This window comes from Dendrobates tinctorius, unplaced genomic scaffold, assembly GCF_039654945.1.
Source record: "Dendrobates tinctorius isolate UK_male_01 unplaced genomic scaffold, ASM3965494v1 ptg000060l, whole genome shotgun sequence".
NCBI lineage: Eukaryota > Metazoa > Chordata > Amphibia > Anura > Dendrobatidae > Dendrobates > Dendrobates tinctorius.
The window spans coordinates 75104566-75117779 of NW_027361728.1; the positions used below are offsets into that span (position 1 = coordinate 75104566).

At 42.8% G+C, this 13214-nt stretch overlaps 1 protein-coding gene across 1 annotated transcript in view; it reads left to right on the forward strand.

Annotated features, from left to right (window-relative positions):
- Nucleotides 1–13214, forward strand: part of CLRN1 (clarin 1) — a 45517-nt gene that overhangs the window by 1385 nt on the left and 30918 nt on the right. The window lies entirely within an intron of this gene.

The window sequence follows — 13214 nt, forward strand, 5'->3', positions numbered from 1 at the left end:
GTAGTCCAGTTACACCCAGAGCTGCAGTCACCGTTCTGCTCTTACCTAATGTATTATACTCCTGTTACAGCCAGAGCTGCAGTCACTGTTCATATCTTACCTAATGTATTGTACTCCAGTTACACCCAGAGCTGCAGTCACTGTTCAGATCTTACCTTATATATTGTACTCCAGTTACACCCAGAGCTGCATTCACTTTTCTGCTGTCACCTAATGTATTGTACGCAAGTTACACCCAGAGCTGCAGTCACTGTTCTACTGTTACCTAATTACCTAATGTATTGTACTCCAGAATATGTACAGGACTGTGCCTGTGTAATGAGCAACGCAGCAGTGATGCCTTTAATGGCTGTAATGTGCCTGTACAATAAGCAATGCGGCAGTGTTGCCGCGACGACTAAGCAACTGTCGCTGATTGGTCGCGGCCTGTCGCGACCAATCAGCGAGGTGGGATTTCCATGACAGACAGACAGACAGACAGAATTAGACAATTATATAGTAGATAGATCAATTTTCTGCCATACATTTAACTATACAGTCATTGGGTATGTTGGAGTATGTCAGGAGATTTTCCTGCTTATTTATAAGCAGTGAATATCCTTATAGGGCAGTTAATTTATCTTAAAGCGTGCATAGTTACAGCCGCAGCCGCCGGCTTCCTGCAGCTGTAAAGCAAAAAACCTTCTACTTACCTTCCCTGCGCGCCCTCGCAGCATCCTGTTTCGGCTTCCAGCAGCTCCTGCGGCTAAGCTATCACGTCTCTGGTGAGTGTAGAGAGATGAATATTCATTACCTTAATGAGCGGAGACACATGATCGCTTGGCCGCCGGACCTGCTGGAAGCCGAAACAGGATGCTGCAAGGGAGCGCAGGGAAGGTAAGTAGGATGGGTTTTTTTATGACTTTCTCATGGGGGGCCATGCATTCAAGGATAGGGATGAGGAACCATTCATACAGGGATAAGGATGAGGAGTCATGCATACCAGGACAGTAATGATGAGCCATGCATACAAGGATGGCTAGGGATGAGGAGCCATGCATACCAAGACAGGGATGAGGAGCCATGTAGACAATGATAGGGATGAGGGGACAATGCATACCCGGCTTATACTTAAGTCAATACGTTTTCACAGTTTTTCGTGGCCAAATTAGGTGCCTCGGCTTATACTTGGGTTGGCTTATACTCGAGTATATGCACACATGGTCAAAATTGTTGGTACCCCTTGTTTAATGACATAAAAACCCACAATGGTCACAGAAATAACTTGAATCTGACAAAAGTAATAATAACTAAAAAAAAAAATCTATGATAATGAACAAATGAAAGTCGAACATTGCTTTTCAACCATGCTTCCACAGAATTTTTAAAAAATCCAACAAACATGCGATAATCAGAGAAGATTGTTATTGCGTTGTGTAGTGAAGACACCAGCAGAAAAGAAGCAGTAGAAAAAACGCAGCATTTATGCTACATGTGCCTCATCATTACATTTTTATTACATTTTTTATGGGTTTAACCCCTTCACTACCAAGGGTGGTTTGCACGTTAACTCCCGGGCCAATTTTTACAATTCTGACCACTGTACCTTTATGAGGTCATAACTCTGGAACGCTTCCATGGATCCCGGTGATTCTGACATTGTTTTCTCGTGACATATTGTACTTCATGTTAGTGGTAAAATTGCATTCAAATAACTTGCGTTTATTTGTGAAAAAAACAGAAATTTGGCGAAAATTTTGAAAATTTCGCAATTTTCCAACTTTGAATTTTTATGCCCTTAAATCACAGCGATACGGCACACAAAAAACTTAATACATAACATTTCCCACATGTTTACTTTACATCAGCACAATTTTGGAACCAAAATTTTTTTTTGTTAGGAAGTTATAAGGGTTAAAAATTGACCAGCGATTTCTCATTTTTGCAACACCATTTTATTTTTAGGGACCACTTCACATTTGAAGCCACTTTGAGGGGTCTATATGATAGAAAATACCCAAAAGTGACACCATTCTAAAAACTGCACCCCTTAAGGTGCTTAAAACCACATTCAAGAAGTTTATTAACCCTTTAGGTGCGTCACAGGAATTTTTTGAATATTAAAAAAAAAATGAACATTTAACTTTTTTTCACAAAAAAAAATACTTCAGGTTCAATTTTCTTTATTTTACCAAGGGTAACAGGAGAAATTGGACTGCAAAAGTTATTGTGCAATTTGTCCTGAGTACGCTGATACCTGATATGTGGGGGGGAACCACTGTTTCGGCGCATGGCAGACCTCAGTAGGGAAGGAGCACCGTTTGACTTTTTCAATGCAAAATTGGCTGGAATTCAGATCGGACGCCATGTCGCGTTTGGAGAGCCCCTGATGTACCTAAACAGTGGAAACCCCCCCAAGTGACCCCATTTTGGAAACTAGACCCCCCAAGGAACTTATCTAGATATGTGGTGAGAACTTTGAACCCACAAGGGCTTCACAGAAGTTTATAACGTACAGCGGTACAATTAAAAAATCATATTTTTTCCACAAAAATGATCTTTTCACCCCCAATTTTTATTTTTCCAAGGGTAACAGGACCCTAAAAGTTATTGTGCAATTTGTCCTGAGTACGCTGATACCCCACATGTGGGTGTAAATGACTATTTGGGCGCATAGCAGAGCTCGGAAGGGAAGAAGCGCCATTTGACGTTTTTGGCTAGAATTGAGATCGGACACCATGTCGCGATTGGAAAACCCCTGATGTACCAAAACAGTGGAAACCCCCCACAAATGACACCATTTTGGAATCTAGACCCCCCAAGGAACTTATCTAGATGTGTGGTGAGAACTTTGAACCCCCACGGGCTTCACAGAAGTTTATAACGTACAGCAGTACAATTAAAAAATCATATTTTTTCCACAAAAATGATCTTTTCACCCTCAATTCTTATTTTTCCAAAAGTAACAGGACCCTAAAAGATATTGTGCAATTCATCCTGAGTACGCTGATACCCCACATGTGGGTGTAAACCACTATTTGGGCGCATGGCAGAGCTCGGAAGGGAAGCAGCGCCATTTGACGTTTTTGGCTGGAATTGAGATCGGACACCATGTCGCGTTAGGAAAGCCCCTGATGTACCAAAACAGTAGAAACCCCCACAAATGACACCATTTTGGAAACTAGACCCCCCAAGGAACTTATCTAGATGTGTGGTGAGCACTTTGAACCCCCCAGTGCTTCACTGAAGTTTATAACGTCCGGGCGTGAAAATAAAAAAATCTTATTTTTTCCACAAACATGATCTTTTAGTCCCCATTTTTTTATTTTCCCAAGGGTAACAGGAGAAATTGGACCCCAAAAGTTGTTGTCCAATTTGTCCTGAGTACGCTGACACCCCATATGTGGGAGAAAACTACTGTATGGGGACACGTCGGGGCTCGGAAGGGAAGTAGTGACATTTTGGAATGCAGACTTTGATGGAATGGTCTGTGGGTGTCATGTTGCCTTTGGAGAGCCCCTAATGTACCTAAACAGTGGAAACCCCCCACAAATGATCCCATTTTGGAAACTAGACCCCCTGAGGAACTTATTTAGATGTGTGGTGAGCACTTTGAACCCCCAAGGGCTTCACAGAAGTTTATAATGCCCGGGCATGAAAATAAAAAAATCGTATTTTTTCCACAAACATGATCAATTAGTCCCCAATTTTTTTATTTTGCCAAGGGTAACAGGAGAAATTGGACCCCAAAAGTGTTGTCCAATTTGTCCTGAGTACGCTGATACCTCATATGTGGGAGAAAACTACTGTATGGGCACACGTCGGGGCTCGGAAGGGAAGTAGTGACGTTTTGGAATGCAGACTTTGATGGATTGGTATGCGGGTGTCATGTGCGTTTGGAGAGCTCCTGATGTACCTAAACAGTGGAAACCCCCCACAAGTGACCCCATTTTGGAAACTAGACCCCCTAATGAACTTATCTAGATGTGTGGTGAGCACTTTGAACCCCCCAGTGCTTCACAGAAGTTTATAACGACCGGGTGTGAAAATAAAAATATCGTATTTTTTCAACAAACATCATCTTTTAGTCCCCATTTTTTTTATTTTCCCAAGGGTAACAGGAGAAATTGGACCCCAAAAGTTGTTGTCCAATTTGTCCTGAGTACGCTGATACCTCATATGTGGGAGAAAACTACTGTATGGGCACACGTCGGGGCTCGGAAGGGAAGTAGTGACGTTTTGGAATGCAGACTTTGATGGATTGGTCTGCGGGTGTCATGTGCGTTTGGAGAGCCCCTGATGTACCTAAACTATTGAAACTCCCCACAAGTGTCCCCATTTTGGAAACTAGACCCCCCACTGAGCTTATCTAGATGTGTGGAGAGCACTTTGAACCCCCAAGTGCTTCACAGAAGTTTATAACGCCTGGGCGTGAAAATAAAAAAAAAAAAAATTTCCGCAAAATTATATTTTTGCCCCCAATTTTTTATTTTCCTAAGGGTAACAGGAGAAATTGGACCCCAAAAGTTGTTTTGTAATTTGTCCTGAGTAGGCTGATACCCTACATGTGGGGGTAAAACACTGTTTGGGCGCATGGCAGAGCTTGGAAGGGAAGGAGCACCATTTGACTTTTTCAACGCAGAATTGGCTGGAATTGAGATCAGACGCCATGTTGCCTTTGGAGAGCACCTGATGTGCCCAAACAGTGGAAACCCCCCAATTATAACTCCAACCCTAACCTCAACACACCCCTAACCCTAATCTGAGCCCTAGCCCTAACCCTAGCCCTAACCCTAGCCCTAACCCTAACCCTAGCCCTAACCCTAACCCTACCCTAACCCTAACCCTAGCGGGAAAATGGAAATAATTACATTTTCTTTTAGTTTTATTATTTTTCCCTAACTAAGGGGGTGATAACGGGGGGTTTGATTTACGATTTATGGCGGTTTTTATGTTTGGCAGCTGTCGCACGCTAAAAGACGCTTTTTATTGTAAAAATAGTTTTTGCATCACCACATATTGTAAGCTATAATTTTTCCGTATTTTGACCCACCAAGTCATGTGAGGTCTTATTTTTTGCGGGACGAGTTGACGTTTTTATTGGTACCATTTTCGGGCACGTGACATTTTTTGATCGCTTTTTATTCCGATTTTTGGGATGCAGAATAAACAAAAACCAGCGTTTCATGAATTTCTTTTGGGGGGTGCGTTTACACCGTTCCGCGTGCGGTAAAATTGATAAAGCGTTTTTATTCTTCGGGTCAGTACGGTTACAGTGATACCTCATTTAGGTCTTTTTTTATGTTTTGTCGGTTTTTTGCAATGAAAACAATTTTATATAAAAAATAATTATTTTTGCATCGCTTTATTCTGCAAGCTATAACTTTTTTATTTTTTTGCGGATGATGCTGTATGGCAGCTCGTTTTTTGCGGGATAAGATGACGTTTTCAGCGGTACCATGGATATTTATATGCGTCTTTTTGATCGCGCGTTATTGCACTTTTTGTTCAGTGGTATGATAATAAATCATTATTTTTTCGCTAAAGGGGTTAACTAATGGGACAGTTTTATAGGGCAGGTCATTACGGACGCGGCGATACCAAATATGTGTACTTTTGTTGTTTTTGTTTTTTTTTATTTTGAAAAAATGGATTTATTGGGGAATATTTTTTTTTTTTTTACTAATTTATTTAGCGATTTTTTTTTTTATTATTTTTAACACTTTTTTTTTTTTTACTTTATTACCTTGTCCCAGGTGGGACATCACTGTCCTGTGACAGATCGCTGATCTGTCACATCACAGATCACTGTGACAGATCAGCGATCTGTCACAGGCACTGCTGCAGACTTCCTCATGCCTGCGCTTTGCAGGCAGTGAGGAAGTCAGCTCCCTGCAGGCCCCCGTCGCCATCTTGGATCCGGGGGCCTGTAGGGAAAGAGCCCCCCGCAGCAGCGCTGCACATTGCGCTGCCGTGGGGGGCTCAGGGAAGCACGGAGGGAGCCCCCTCCCTGCCGATGCTTCCCTTTAACCCCCGGTACACCGCGATCGCGTTTGATCGCGGTGTGCAAGGGGTTAACATGTCGGGGGCGGTCCGTGACGGCCCCTGACACATTGTGCCGGGTGTCAGCTATGATAATTAGCTGACACCCGTCCGCGATCAGCGGCGCTCACCACGTGGGCGCCGCTGATTGCTGGGACGTAATATTCCGTCCATGGTAGTTAGGTCCAGGGTCACATGGACGGAATATTACGTCCTTTGTAGGTAAGGGGTTAATAGGGAAAAAAATCAATCATGCCCATTTACTGATCACCATAAAGAATCTGATTGCTGTGTTGTGCGGGTCATTAGGATTACAGGGATACCAAAAATATCCATATTGTTTGTTAATTTGTGATCTAACATAAAAGAAAAAAAAGATCTCACATAACAGAAAAACATTGCATTTTTGTAATAGTTTTTCCTTATTTTTTGCAGTTTTATAGAAATATCTGACTTTTTCTTCATCTGTAGAATACAGGGACAAAGAAATACATCGCTATGTATAGATGTATTTCAATGTACCAGTATAATCTGCCTCTGGGTTCAAAGCCTGCAATGCAGCTTCAAGTTCACAAAATTCTCCTATCTTTATCAGTTTAGGCTGTGGCTCATAGCTTTAGCATCTGTCTGTAAAGACTGATGTTGTGTGGTTGATTTTCTGGGAAACCAGATCACAAGAGAAGAAGCACATTGTTTATTTATTCATGTAAGTGTACAAGTCACTTTGGTTAAGTTTCTATGATCTTTCCACATCTGACCACTGGAATTTTTGCCCATTCCTAAAGGCAATCTTCAAGTCTGACCACAGATTCTCAATTGGATTAAGGTCTTGGCTTTAACTAGGCCATTCTAAAACATTTACACATTTCTCATTAAACCACTCGAGTGTTGCTTTACCAGTATCATTTGGGTCCTTGTTTTGTTGGAAGGTGAACCTCCATCCCAGTCTCAAATTACTGACAGACTGAGACAGGTTTTGCTCAAGAATATCCCTCTATTCAGCACAGTCCATCTTCCCCTTGACTAAGACCATTTTCCTTGTCCCTACTGCTGAAAAACATCCTCACAGCATGATAATGCCACTACCATGTTTCACTGTAGGAATAGTGTTCTTAGGGTGGTGAGCTGTGTTCATTTGGCACCAGACATAGCCTTTACTTTGGTGGCCAAAAAGTAAAATATTGGTCTCATCTGACCACAGCACCTTCCTCCATACATTTGGGGAGTCTCCCACATGTATTTTGACAAACTCAAAACGAGCCTTAAAATGTTGTGTAAAGGCTTTTTTCTGCCCCCTCTTCAATAAAAGCCACCTTTATGGAGTGTACGGCTTGTTGTGGTTGTGTGGACAGATACTCCAGTCTCTGCTTGGGAACTCTGCAGCTCCTTCATGGTTAACTTTAGTCTCTGTGCTGCTTCTCTGATTAATGCTTTCCTTGCCAGGGCTGAGAGTTTTTGTGGGCAGCCTTCTCTTAGCAGGTTTGTTGTGGTACCATGTTCTTTCCATTTGATGATAATGGATTTGATGGTGCTCCAGTGGATCATCAGAGATTGGGATTTTTTTTTTTTATAACCCAACCCTGACTTGTACTTCTTAAAAACTTTGTCCCTGACTAGTTTGGAGATCTCCTTGGTCTTCATGGTATTGTTTGGTTAGTGCAGATATCTCCAACCTGTAGCTCGGGAGCCACATGTGGTTCGCAATCCCATGAATTGTGACTCGCGACTGTCTGCCAGCTTGGTGCATTAGGTTCATGTCTAGTAAACAGGTATGAAGAGTACATCTCAAAATGGTGAATCTTGTGAGTAGCCCTGCACAGAAGTGCAAATCTGGATGCACATTTACTGGTCTTAGGGGTTTAGAGATGTTTTAGGTATGGTACGCTGGAGGATGGTACTACCTGTTATTGGAGGTGCTCAAAGCTGGATGTGACAGTATGTTGGGAGTCCTTGATTGAAAAATACTGAATGGGGGTATTCTGGGAACCCCTGGATCTCAGTGTACTGCTTTGAAGTGTTTTCTGTGGAAAATCGTTGGTTATCATTATACCTGTAATGGGGGCTTTGGTTGACTACTTTGAAAGGGGTGGGAGCTGGATGTGGCTCTCGAACATCTCTGTGGTGAATGTGGCTCTCAAGTCAGAAAGGTTGGGGACCACTGGGTTAGTGGTTCATCTCGCTTAATGGTGTTGCAGCCTCTCTGGCCTTTCAGAAAAGGTGTATATATACTGAGAGACCATGTAACACTTAGATTGCACACAGATGGTCTTCCTTTCACTAAGCATGTGACTTATGAAGATAATTGCTTGGGTAGGGGGGTGTAGAGCCTGCCCCTTTAAGTCTGATAATGTATATACATATATATGTCGTTGCGCTACGTGTTATTGTGCTTGTGTAATGTGTATTTTATTATGATATGTATATATTAGGGAGAATGCAGTTAGTAATTAGATCACTAGATGGAGATAGGGAGCATAGACAGGATATAAACTTAGGACAAAGTAAATAGTTAATGATAGGAGGGGTCAGTTAGGAGAAGGGCAACAACGCCCACAGAGCTCAGATGGCCTTATGGCCCGAGCAGAGTAGATACCCCACAACATTGAAGTGCGTGCCCAGCTATCCAGGGCTTAAGGGGAAAGAGCGAATGGCAGCAGCTCTACAGACAGAGCAGCAACATAAAGGAAGGAAGCGGGGAAACGCAGAGAGGTCACAGCTAAAGTGTCCGGGCAGGTCACTCCCAGTGTGGCGTATCACTTCCTGGGCTGAATCTCTCCTGGCCGGGGCGAAACAGGCTGGGGAGCGCTTTACTGAGGGGACACTAAACAGGGAGGATGATGAGAGGCCATCTGGGACGTGCCATCCACGCCACTGACTGCTGTGACAGAAACAGGAAGCACGGCTGGGCAGGGAGCAGTACAGATCGCTGCAGCTCCGCTACGCTGCCATTTTCTCTTGTAGGCATTGGAGCTGCAGGGATCTCTCCCTGCCTGCCGCACATGAGGGCAATCTTGCCAGAGCCCCACCAGAGCCTCAGGGCCAGATAAATAGGCCAGATTGCCCTCATTATTAGCCACCCTGCAGGTGCCCTCTGGAGCCTCTGGGCCCCTGTGCAACCGCACCAGCTGCACATGCGGTGTGTCCGCCCATGTCTGCAAGGTGTTCGCATGCTTGCATGAGTTTCCTCTGGGTTCTCCAGTTTCCTGCCACACTCCAAAGACATAGACAAAGACAGAGAATCTAGACTGTGAGCCCCAATGGGCATTATGTCTGTAAAGTGCGGTGGAAATTATTGGCGCAATAAAAGTAAACAAATAGCCTCCAGATCATGTCATATGAAGCAGTCATCATTGAACGGATAAAACAACATTGTAACTGTGCCGTGCTCTGTTCTTGCAGTGCTGACATCTGTTTTTTAATCATGCCCACTGTTGAGCAGATTGACGTCCTGCTAAGTGCATTCATATTCTGTACAGTTACATCAATCATCTGAATAGTGGGCTCCAGCGTGGCAGCCATTTCTACTTGTTGGTAAATGGCAGTGAGTCAATTTCACAATTCATGAAATATCAATCGCTTGTACATCTTCTGCTTGGTACTTACTGAAGCAGACCTGCAGATACACTAAGGACTGTTTGGCTACATCTTTCTACCAGATGAGCAATGTGTTAAATATGCTGATTTTATTATACAGTAGATGAATAGTTTAGACGTATTATTTTTATAGATTTACATATAGCGATAGATGCCCTCATGTTACATGGAATAACTCCAGAGAAGAGAAGCCATTACATTTTTTTCTGCAAATCAATCTATCTCTTTTTAATTATATAGGAGTCTGCTGGTCCAGTAAGCTTGATTGTGGGAAAGCTCATCTGCCTCAGCTACTCTTGCTAATTGCCACCAATTTCGGGGGTCATCAGTTTATTTTAACAAAGGTCATTGTCATCCATCTTCCAGGACAATTATTCATTATTTTCCCTGGCGCCTGTATTTTTTCCCAATGGATCATTGGAGTGCCATGTAAAATTTTAATGATGTCTTTGCTGAACTGCCAATAAAATGTCACATTGGGCCACATAAATAAAGGAATCCAATTTTCAATCTGATTACTGCCTACTGTAAAAACGAGAGTAGAATTATCCTTTAGTGTAACACATATATGTTTAGCGACATAGTGGGGCGGATTTACCAATGCAGTGAGTTTCTGTATTGTGGTATACGGTAATTCATTGCTGTAACAGTTTTGCTCAATATACTCTGATAATCTCACAACAGCATATTAAACAATGTAAATGTTGTTAGCTCAATAAACCTATGTACATTAAAAGTAAAATGTTTATTATTATTGACATTTATGCCCACTGTGTGTAAAATCCCCTTAACCCCTTTACCCCAGAGGGTAGTTTGCACATTAATGACCGAGCCAATTTTTAGAATTCTGACCACTGTCCCTTTATGAGGTAATAACTCTGGAACGCTTCCATGGTTCTTAGCATTCTTTCGTGACATATTGTACTTCACGTTAGTGGTAAAATTTCTTCAATATGACTTTAATTTGTGTAAAAAAATGAAATTTGGCAAAAATTTGAAAACTTTTGCATTTTTCAAACTTTGAATTTTTATGCCCTTAAAACAGAGAAATATGTAACACAAAATAGTTAATAAATAACATTTCTCACATGTTTACTTTACAGCAGCACAATTTTGGAAACAATTTTTTTTTTTGTTAGGAAGTTATAAGTGTTAAAGGTTGACCAGCGATTTCTCATTTTTACAACACCATTTTTTTTAGGGACCACATCACATTTGAAGTCACTTTGAGGGGTCTATATGGCAGAAAATACCCAAAAGTGACACCATTCAAAAAACTGCACCCCTCAAGGTGCGCAAAACCACTTTCAAGAAGTTCATTAACCCTTCAGGTGTTTCACAGGAGCAGAAGCAACGTGGAAGGAAAAAATGAACATTTAACTTTTTAGTTACAAAACTGATATTTTAGCAACAATTTTATTGTTTTCACAAGGGTAAAAGGAGAAAATGGACAGATAAGGGCATGTTTCCACGTAGCGGAAACATTCAGTATTTGCTGTGGATTGAACGCTGCGTACAGCCGCAGCGTTTAATCCGCAGCGGCCAGATGTTACAGCATAGTGGAGGGGATTTTATGAAATTCTGGATCGACTAGGCGTCCGAATATGCGGGTGACACACCAGCTTAACCGGACATGCGCGCGTCTTCTTAGACCACAGCATGTCTGTTTACCTTGCGGAGACGCTCAGCCTCTGCAAGGTAAATAGCCTACTCTATGAAAACGCTGTGGCGTGCGTACAGAAGGGGGCAGGGCTTTGGGTGGAGCCGGGTTTCCACTCTTTCCAAAGTGCAGGCATTACGGTACATGGAAACGTACCCTAAAGTTGTTGTGCAATTTCTCCTGAGTACACCGATACCTGATATGTGGGGGAAAACCACTGTTTGAGTGCAGGCAGGGCTCGGAAGGGAAGCAGCACCGTTTGACTTTTTCAAACCAAAATTGTCTGGAATTGAGATCGGACGCCATGTCGCGTTTGGAGGGCCCCTTATGTGCCTAAACAGTGGAAACTCCCCACAAGTGACCCTATTTTGGAAACTATACCCCCCAAGGAACTTATCTAGATGTGTGGTGAGCATTTTGAATCCCAAGTGTTTCATTAAATGTTATAATGCCTGGGCATGAAAAGAAAAAATCATATTTTTTTCCACAAACATGATCTTTTAGTCCCCAATTTCTTATTTTTTCAAGGGTAACAGGAGAAATTGGACCCCAAACGTTGTTGTCCAATTTGTCCTGAGTACGATGGTACCCTACATGTGTGAGAAAACTACTGTTTGGGCACACGTCGGGGCTCGGAAGGTTAGCAGTGACGTTTTGGAATGCAGACTTTGATGGAATGGTCTGCGGGTGTCATGTTTTGTTTGCAGAGCCCCTGATGTGCCTAAACAGTAGAAACCCCCACAAGTGACCCCATTTTGGAAACTAGACCCCCTAAGGAATTTATCTAGATGTGTGGTGGGAACTTTGAACCCCCAAGTGTTTCACTAAAGTTTATAATGCTCGGCCGTGAAAAAAACATTTTGGGGAAGTTTTGGCTTCTTCAGGACTCCCATGTGAAGGACCAGGCCCCAAAACTGCATCATTTCAACTTTGTCTACAGGAGACCAGTTAGAAAATGATGGGCTTTGTGCAAAAAAATTGCTGAGCATATGAATTAGTTTGGCCCACCATGAGGTTAACAAAATCCTCAGAGAAAAAGACGTTGAAAAAGTCTAGTTCTGTGAGGCCGGTGGTGTCAAACTTGATTCCTGATTCTGCCACAAAATCAGGAATCAGTGGCTCATAATTTTTGGGGGGCGAGGTCCATACGAGGTTTGTAATGGGGTGCGCTGGTTCATCTTCTGGAATGGTGGACGATGCTTCATCTTCTGTCCTGGGACATCTGCGTGGCAGTTCAGCAGGACCTGAGGAGGAAGGCGAGGAAGAGGACGACGAATCTGAGAAATAAAAAAATGTGGGATTCTCTCTCTTGATATCAGTGTGGGATGCAAGGAAAGCATAAGTCTCCTCCACAGAATAGCAATATTGGGATGGGCGAGACAACATTTTATGAATTTGGTGATTGTGTCAGCATTTTATTTTTAACTGTTTGTGTATGGGGGAAATAGTGCTTGGTGCAAACTTAGTTGTCTGAAAAGAAAAAGAGCAACCAGGGATAAAAAAAATGTCTGTGAAAAGAAAAGTGTAAAACAGCAGGCACGAGCTCTGACGATTGAACTGCGTCACTTACCAAAGTTTGGCAGCTGCTGGATGTGCGCACGGAGGTGGCGAAAAAGAAAAGTGTCTAAAACAGCAGGCACAAGCCCTGATGTGTGAACTGCATCACTAATCAAAGCTCAGCGGCTGCTGGATGTGCGCACGGGGGTGGCGCAAAAAGAGGGTGGTAAATAAAAGTGGAAATCAGCAGGCACGAGCTCTGATGAGTGAACTGCATCACTAATCAAAGCTCAGCGGCTGCTGGATGTGGGGACGGTGGTGGCGCAAGGTCGATGAGAAACAAAAATGGAAAACAGCAGGCACGAGCTCTAGTGAGTGAATTGCATCACTAATCAAAGTTCGGCGGCTGCTGGATGTGCGCACAGAGGTGACGCAAAGGGGG